We start from the raw sequence: 9,361 nt of genomic DNA, 5'->3' as shown, positions 1-9,361 counted from the left end.
ATGAGGGGGAGTTGGACAGAGAATAACTTTGGGCACCGAGCTTTCTTTGGGAGCGAAAGTGTTCTGGAACTAGATAGTGGTGTTGACTGTGTGACATTATCAATGGACCAAATGCTACTTTAAAACAGTTAAAATGGTGACTTTTATGGTTTTAAAATTTTATCACAGTTTAAAATTTTAAAATGGTGTGTGGTGGGGTGGGGGGAAGTAATGATGAGTGAAACTGGTGGTGCCTGAGCCCAAATCAAGACAGTGGTCCCAAACTCTACTACTAGGCACTGTAATGTTCCCTGTTACACACTTGCAGGAAAGAAGAAGAAAGGAAAGGAAGGAAGGAAGGAAGGGAAGGAAGGAAGGAAGGAAGGAAGGAAGGAAGGAAGGAGGAAGGAAGGAAGGAAGGAGAGAGAGAAGGAGAAGAGAGAGAGAGGGGAGGGAGGGGGGAGGGGAGGGAGAGAGAGAGAGCGCGGATAGCGAGAACGCGCAGAGAGAGAAAGAAGAAAGACACCCGAAAAAAGCCCGACACGACGAAGAAGGAAAAGCAAGGAAGGAAGGAGTAGGAATTCCGGAAGGATCTTCCGTCCGCTGCCTAGCCATGCCGCCACCGCCGCCCGCCCTCACCACCTCTGAAAGAAAAGCTGTTAACTATGGATGCTCACCCCTTTAGCACACATCTTTTCAACAGCCTGTGTGACCAAGTGGGAGGTGGTGGTAAGGCACGCTGCTGCCTGGGGAGGTGTAGTCATTGTCTCCAGGAAAAACACTGCTGCAGAGACCACAGAAAAACCAAGCGGACACTTTAGAGAAAAGGAGGGACACTGTTTATTTACGCCAGCGGACTCAGGGAATAACTTTCCAAATCTGAGTGAAGAAACATGCAGGGGGCTTCTCTTTATATCTCCCTGTGGTCTTTGTCCTGCAAATATGGATTATGCTTCCGGTCCCTTTTCGCCTTGCAAGAAGGCCCCCAGGTGTTGGGGGTCTCCAGGCCATATCTGATGGTTTGGCCTGGCGCCAGCGTTAATAACCCTCCCTCTGGGGCAGTGCAGTGTTCACAGTTTTATGGTCTTTGTAACAGGTTCTGCAAGACCAGTTTCTGGGAAGGAGGTAATGACTTAATTATAGGTTATCAAGAATGTACACTGAGCTTGCTGGCATGGATTCAGATCGCTAGCCCCCCAAATATCAGGATTACACTGGGATTAGCCCTTTTTAGTCTTCTCAACACCAGTATGGTTTTTGAGTTGTGGGATGAATGAGCTTTTTTTTTCATGGAACACAATTTTTACTTTAAAAAAACAACTAAAGGATGAATTATGGTTATTCAGATTTAGTTATTTGGCAGACATTTTTTCAAACTTGAATGAAAAGTATGATTTTATATACATGTATAAACATATATGTATACATTATACATATATATGTCTAATATATGTGTTTTAGCATGTCTTTGTATGGCTCTTAATAGTGGTTGCTCTAGGTATTACATTATATACATAATTATAAACATAAATCATTACATTATATATTATTTATAATATACATATAATTATATAAATAATGTAATGCCATCCAATAGAGTAAGGATTGCCTTTTCAATAAATAGTTGACACCAAAAACACAATCTATTTTTTTAAATTGATAAATGGGACTTCATTAACATTTAAAACATTTGCTCTGCAAAATACCTTTTTTTTTTAATCGATTTCAGAGAGGAAGGGAGAGGGAGAGAGAGATAGAAACATCAATGATGATGAGAGAGAATCATTGATCAGCTGCCTCCTGCACGCCCCCCACTGGGGACCAAGCCCGCAACCCAGGCACATGCCCTTGACCAGAATCGAACCTGGGACCCTTCAGTCCGCAGGCCGACGCTCTCTCCATGGAGCCAAAACGGCTAGGGCAGCCGTGGGCAAACTACGGCCCGCGGGCCGGATCCGGCCCGTTCGGCTGTTATATCCGACCCGCGGAGCCGAAAGAGCAGAGGGTTCTCTTACTCTCCCCTCCGCTCCTTCACCAGCAGCAGTGTTAACATGGCAACGTCGGGAAACACGGCCGCAGCTCCTTCTTCTGAGTCCAGTTTAAGAACCCATTGTGGCCCTGAGTCAAAAAGTTTGCCCACCCCTGGCTAGGGCCAAAATACCTTTTTAAGAAACAAGCGACAGAATGGAAAAATGTGTTTCCAAACTACATAGTCAACAAAAGCCTAGAGCTAGCGTATGTAAAGAACTCTCAAAGCACAATGGCATGTGAGCAACAAGCCCTTTTAGAGTCTGAGCAAGGACATAAAGAGAGAGTCTACGGAAGAGGAGGTACAGGTGGCAGAAGAGCACAGGAAAAGATGTCACCATCATCCGTCCATAGGGAACTGCAAATTAAAGCCACAATGAGATATCCTGGCCTACTGCTCACCAGAATGGCTAGAATACACAATAGTGAGAGGAAGACTACTTGCTGCTTGAGTCCAACCACCTGGCTTTCTGGGAAGGGCAAAGCCGTGACTACAGTATGAAGATGAGTGGCCGCCAGGGGTTGGGGGGGAGAGGGATGGCAGGTGGAGCAGGGGATTGTTAGGGCAGTGAAACTGTTCCGTAGGACACTGCTCTTATGGGTACATGTCATCATACATTTGTCAAAACCCATAGGATGTACACCACCAACAGTGAATCCCCGTGTAAACAAACCATGGACTTGGGGGGTAATACTCATGCGTCAACGTCGGTTCATCAATTGTCACAAACGTACCGCTCCGGTGGGGACGCTGATGGAGGGAGAGGTTATGCTTAAAGGGGACATCTCTCTAAGTTCTGCTCAATTTTGAATTGAAAACTCTATTCTAAAATATAGTCTACTTAAAAAAAAAAAAAAAAAAAAAACAGTGACAACACCAAAAGCTGGCGAGGATGCAGAGAAACTGGGTCACCCCTGACTGTGGGAATAACATGACACAGCCACTCTGCAAATCAGTCTGGCAGTTTCTTTAAAAACAACAACAACAACAAACTAAACAGGCAACCAACATGCAATTACCATGACTCAGCAATGCCATCCTCAGCACGTATCCCAGAGAAACGAAGATTCATGTCTCTACAGAAACCTGTACATGGAGGTTTATAGCAGCTTTAATTAGAATAGTCCAGACTGGAAACAACCCAACCCAAATGCCTGGCGATGAGTGAATGATTAAGCAAACTGCAGCGTAACCATGTGGTAGAATACTACTCAGCGACAAAAAAGAACTATTGTACACGCAACAACCTAGATGAGTCTACAGAGAATTATGCTGAGTGGTTTTGTTGTTTTTTAAAGGCAATCCCCAAAGATTCTATGCTGTTTGGTTCCATTAATAGAACATTTTTTAAATGATAAAATTATAGTGATAGAGAACAGATGAATGGTTGCCAGGAGATAAACAGGAGGTGGGAACAAGAAGGAAACGGGTATGGCTCTATGAAGGCACCTTGATGGGTCTGTGGCAATGAAGCTGTTCTGTATCAGTGCAGCAGCCTGGTCATGACATTGTACAATAGTTTTGCAAGATGTTACAGTTGAGGGAAACTAAAGGGTACACGGGATCTCTCTGTATTTCTTACAACTGCATGGGAACCTATAGTGTTCTCAAAATAAAATTTGAATTAAAGAAAAAAGTGAATGAAGTGGGCCTTTAAAAGATAAACTGCACTTGCTGCTTCCAAGCAAAAATTAGAATTTTGACATTTTTTTTGTGCCACCAGGAGTGTCAGCTTCCCAAGACCTAAAGACTTTTTAATGAAACTAATAGTGATATTAACTAATGCTATGTTAATATATTAAGAAATGTGCCCAAAGTGGTAACAGCTGCATTGCTCAATGCATCACTGTTTTCTAACTAATCAATACACAATATTGAAAGGAATTCTTAGAGGTGAAATAGGCAGGTTTAGGAAATTTGGGGAAATAAGGGATCCATAGAAAAGACACAGGGCTACAGAGTTGCAAAAGGTACATTTCCATAAGACAAGGAAGCTGGGAGTAGCAAAAGGTACACATTTACAGAATAAAAGGAAGGAAACGCCTCATTCAAAGAGGGAGGGGGAAAAGCCCAGAGGGAATAGGAGAACAATAAGGGAGAAGAAGGTGGGAACCTCACATAATTCATGGAAGACTTGAGCTCAGGAGTTGCTATAGTGACCAAACCAAAGGGGAATAGTGACCAACCAGAGGGGATATCGAGGCACAAAGAACTGCAGCCTTTACAAACCGTGGAAAAAAGGAACTCTGTGGGACTCCTCCCCCTCCCCACATGGGAGTCTGTGCTTGTTTCTCAATAAATTTCCACCTTTTCCTATGCCATCTCTCATCTGTGGTTTCATTCTTCAACTCCACCGGACACGAGCCTGGGAACCATCCTGCCCAGGGAACACCGCACTTTCCAGTCCAACTTTCCTGTTTCAATATTACGAAACCACGCACAGCTGAACGATCCATTCAAAATATATGATAGAGCCGTGGGCTTACTGGACAGAGTAGAAATGCTCACAGATTCAAAATGCAACTAACCTTGAATAAGTTACCATGGAACAAAGCATTCGAAAGCAATGTCTACCATCTCCTGGGGACTATTCAAATGTGATCTCCCTGTTCCGACTGCGTGTCTACATGTCAGAGTTTCTTTGTGCCCTTCAGCTCGAATAATATATTAGGACAGACTGAATTGAATGAGACATATATGAGAAGTCAGCTATTTTCTATTAAGTCAGACATTAGAAATTTGCAACAAAAAAACTTTTAAAAAAAGTCTCTCTCTTTTTAGACTTACAAGTCCAGGAAGCGCAGAGAACCCCAAACAAAAGGAATCCAAAGAGGACCACACCAAGACACATCATAATTAAAATGCCAAGAGCAAAAGACAAAGAGAGAATCTTAAAAGCAGCAAGAGAAAGAAACTCAGTTATCTACAAGGGAGTACCCATACAACTGTCAGCTGATTTCTCAACAGAAACTTTGCAGGCCAGAAGGGAGTGGCAAGAAATATTCAAAGTGATGAATACCAAGAACCTACAACCAAGATTACTTTATCCAGCAAAGCTATCATTCAGAATTGAAGGTCAGATAAAGAGCTTCACAGATAAGGAAAAGCTAAAGGAGTTCATCACCACCAAACCAGTATTATATGAAATGCTGAAAGGTATCCTTTAAGAAGAGGAAGAAGAAGAAAAAGGTAAAGATACAAATTATGAACAACAAATACGCATCTATCAACAAGTGAATCTAAGAATCAAGTGGATAAATAATCTGATGAACAGAATGAACTGGTGATTATAATAGAATCAGGGGCATAGAAAGGGAATGGACTGACTATTTTGGGGGGGGGGAAAGGGGTGTGGGAGATGCGGGAAGAGACTGGACAAAATTTGTGCATCTATGGATGAGGACAGTGGGTGGAGAGTGAGGGCGGAGGGTGGGGTGGGAACTGGGAGGAGGGGAGTTATGGGGGAAAAAGAGGAACAAATGTAATAATCTGAACAATAAAGATTTAATTTTTTTAAAAAAAGTCTCTTTCTGCCAAAGTTTCTTCATCTTGGAAAATATACTTTTTTTTTTCATTAAAAATGTGATGTATGCTTCCATAAATGGGCTTGTTTTATTAAATTAGTAAGAAAACGAGTATTTAAATTTTCCTGGTTTGAATTCCTAATAAAGTAAGTGTTCATAGTCACGCTCATAAGCAGAAGCTCTTTGGGCCCCTGAATGATGTTTAAGAGTGTGAGGGCTCCGGAGACCCAAACCTTTGAGAGCCACTGTCCCAGCAGTTTCACGTTTCCTCGTTGGTTGTAGCTGTAGGTTCAAACAACTTCTAACCCAGGCCCATGGACCCCAGGATCTATGTAAGAACGAAAGAGGGTGGCCAATTTGGGAGAGGGGCACGTGTCCCCAGAGAGCACGGGAGCTGTCCCCCTGCCCTCCTAAGGGGACAGGACAGCATGGCAAGGCCGAGGCTCCACGTGGGTTTCTAGGCTTCCCTGTGAGGCCAGGGCCCGGCCCCCAGGGAGAGGGTGAGAAACCCAGCCAGCTCTCTAGCTGCTGTGTGCCTTCGGAGACAATATTATTCCTCTGGAGGAGCCTGAGTTGCTCCCCCACCTTCATTTTTTTTAATTTTTATTTTCCTTGCTTCCCCTCTTTTAAGAACAAAAGCACAAACCACATTTCACTAATGTGCCATTTACCACAATAACGATTTACTCCAGTGTATGTAGCTATTTACGGAGCTGATCCGTTGATGGAAGAAGGAGGTGGTTGCAAGGTGTTTGCGGTGAAATCCGTGACAAAGAATCCTCTTCCGCAGCGTTTGCCAAAAGGCCGCCTTATTGAGCCCATCTTCAAAACGCATGCTCCTGGAGGGGAAGGAACAATGGATGACTTAACTTCTACACTTAAAAACTGCCCTTTCAGTGGAGCCCAACCAAGAGGTCTCATTTTTAAGTGCAACGCCATGGGCCATCTCCTGGCGTCCCTCCCAGCGCAGGCAGCCGGGTCTGGGCCAGGAAGGCACCCTGGCTCATCCAGCTCCTGTTATTCAGAGGCTACACATTAAGGTGAGGCCACCTTCAGCCTCGGAAAGAAGGTCATTCTGATGAAAGCTCTAAACTAGATCTGGAGGCCCTTGATCGGTGAATTAACGGAGGAGAGTGTAAGTTGATTCCTTGCTCTGGGGAACGTGTTTAAATGACCCAGAGACAAGACAGTTCTGTTCCAATATTATGGTGTATATGTGTGTGTTTCCCTGTCCCTGGGACCCTGGTAATCCCCCCATTTATTGACTTAGTTTCCTTCTTTCTCTCTCTTTGTTTTATCATTTTCTTTAATTCCTTCCAATTCTTACTGAAGGAGGCTCTTATAATAATTTTGCTATTTTTCAGTTTCCAGAGGAATATCCTGGCCATCCCATTCACCCAGCTAACTGATGCTCCCCTCCCTAACCATCCCCCATCTTCCCCACCCCAGCCCCAAGTTCATCAGGCCTGGCCCAGGGGACCACGCCGGCAGGTTGGCCTACCCGGTCCTGTATTGGTGGATCTGTTCCTTTTAGTTTGAGGCATAAAATATGCTGGGAATAGCTGTTTACAAAAACAAAGCAACCTGTATACATCCTAAGTACTTCTCTAAAAAGCTTGTGAAGTAATTGATCCACTGCTTACGGTTAACTTTAAATATCTTCCTGGTGTTGAAGAATAGAACAACAGTATGTGAGAATAAAACTCTTTGTTTTCTGTTCATTTTTCTTTGGACTAACTTTGCAATCAAATTTAGTATCTTGATACCAGGTTACTCACTTTAAAATATCATAACCCTGGCTGTGGTTGAGGATCAACCTATATGAGCCAGGAGGTCACGGTTCAATTCCCGATCAGGGCACGGGACACATGCCTGGGATGCAAACTTGATCCCCAGTAGGGGGCATGCAGGAGGCAGCCAATCAATGAATCCCTCTATCACTGATGTTTCTATCTCTCTCCCTCTCCCTTCCTCTCTGAAATTAATAAAAATATGTGTTTTTTAAAAATAATAAAATATTTTAACCTTAAAATAGAGTAGGTCTTGAATAATCATTTTTCTTAAGAAAATATAGTCTTAATTTAGCCACTTGCAATATTTTTATTTTCAGAGGTGTCCTAATGGGGCATGTTTTCCTTTAGTTTTACGTACTAGTCATTTTCAGAGACTATTTTGAATGAAATAGAACTGGGAAATTTTTAAAGCTTCAGTTTTTAGTAATGTTCAGCTCTTATGCCAATTTTTTGGCGCTATTTTGTGAGAATATGAATCTGCATATGAAACTCTGTGCTCTCTATTATTGGGGTGCATAGTGGATGCTGGGCCCATTGCTCAGTCCTGCCCTTTAACACAAAGGCTCCCATGCAGGACATGTGCTACCCCCAAAACACACTTGCCCGATTTTTCACTCTTCTTGGGGGGCAGCCCCAATCCAATGGCTATTGATGCTGTGAGTACCCCCCCTTGCCTCCATTCGGGACACATCTAAGGGGCCATCCCAGCTCCAGAGGTTGAGGGGGGCTGAGCCCTCAGCTGCTGAGAGAGTTAACTTGAAACGCAGGCAGACAAGGCAGGGTCCAGTGGAAACAAAGGCAGGTGGGACGTAGGCAGGGCAGACACGGCAGCTTGAGCAGCCTGACCACAGGGGCCAACCACGCAGAAATAATAGAATGTCTCTGGACTCCAGCGGGAGGCAAGGGTGGGTCTGCAGCAACAAGGTGTACGAACACACAGAAACAGGGCAAGTCCAGCACAGGAACAGAGAAAGGACACATAGAAACAGGGAAAGTCCAGCACAGGAACAGAGAAATAACACAGAAACAGGGAAAGTCCAGCACAGGAACAGAGAAAAGACACACAGAAACAAGGAAAGTCCAGCACAGGAACAGAGAAAGGACACACAGAAACAGGGAAAGTTAGGTCCGCTGCTGGGCAAGAACAATTGAGGGAGTCAATCAAGCAACGACACAGGTAGCATAGAGCAGGTATAGCAAATGTGTACCCTGCACTACAAGGCTTTCCCGGGCAGCCCATTATGGGGGCCCCTCCCCTGCAGGGAGTCTGCATCTGCTGGTAATAAACTTTTACTTAACTCCTGGTCCACGGAGTTCATTCTTCAGTGACTTGAGACAGGACCCCAGGAAAGCACCTCGACTCAGCGTTCTGGTCATCACTGTAACTACATCACAGCCCCACCGCCCCTCACTCAGCCCAGCTGCCCTCACTCTGGGCCAGGTGCTCCCGGGAGCATGTCCGCTCAGCCTCCCTCGGACCAACACCCACCTGAGCCTGCTTCCCAGGAACCGGCCCGAGCCCGGGGGTTGTCAAGAGTCTGAGGCAAGACTTCAACCCTCCAGGTGGGAACTGGCCATACAGGTAGTTACCGCACAAGAAGCCAGAACCGGAGCCTTCTTCCATAGAAGGGCCCCCGATGCACCTGCACCCCTTCCCACAAGCCTGAGCTCAGCCGTCACTCACAGGTTTTTCACAGGAAAACCTATTGGCCGCCGCTCCCCTTCCCGGAGGGGAACTCAGGCAGGGTCGGCTGTGCCTTCCAGCAGGGACACAATTCTAGGAAGAGAACAAGCCCCCGCCCCTTCCCCGCCAAAGCCTCCGCGGGTCCCAGTTTAAGAACCGCTGATTCAAAAATAGATCCAGAGACACAGAAGCATCGAACAGACTGTCCAACCTCAGAGGGAAGGCAGGGCGGGAGGGTTAGAGATCAACCAAAGGACCTGCATGCACATAAGCAGAGCCCGTGGACACAGACACTGGGGGCGAGGGCCTCGAGTGGGGGCGGGGGGCTGGGAGAGGTCAATGGGGGAAGGGG

The sequence above is a fragment of the Myotis myotis genome, unplaced genomic scaffold, assembly GCF_014108235.1.
Source record: "Myotis myotis isolate mMyoMyo1 unplaced genomic scaffold, mMyoMyo1.p scaffold_m19_p_9, whole genome shotgun sequence".
NCBI lineage: Eukaryota > Metazoa > Chordata > Mammalia > Chiroptera > Vespertilionidae > Myotis > Myotis myotis.
This window is presented reverse-complemented; position numbering follows the sequence as displayed.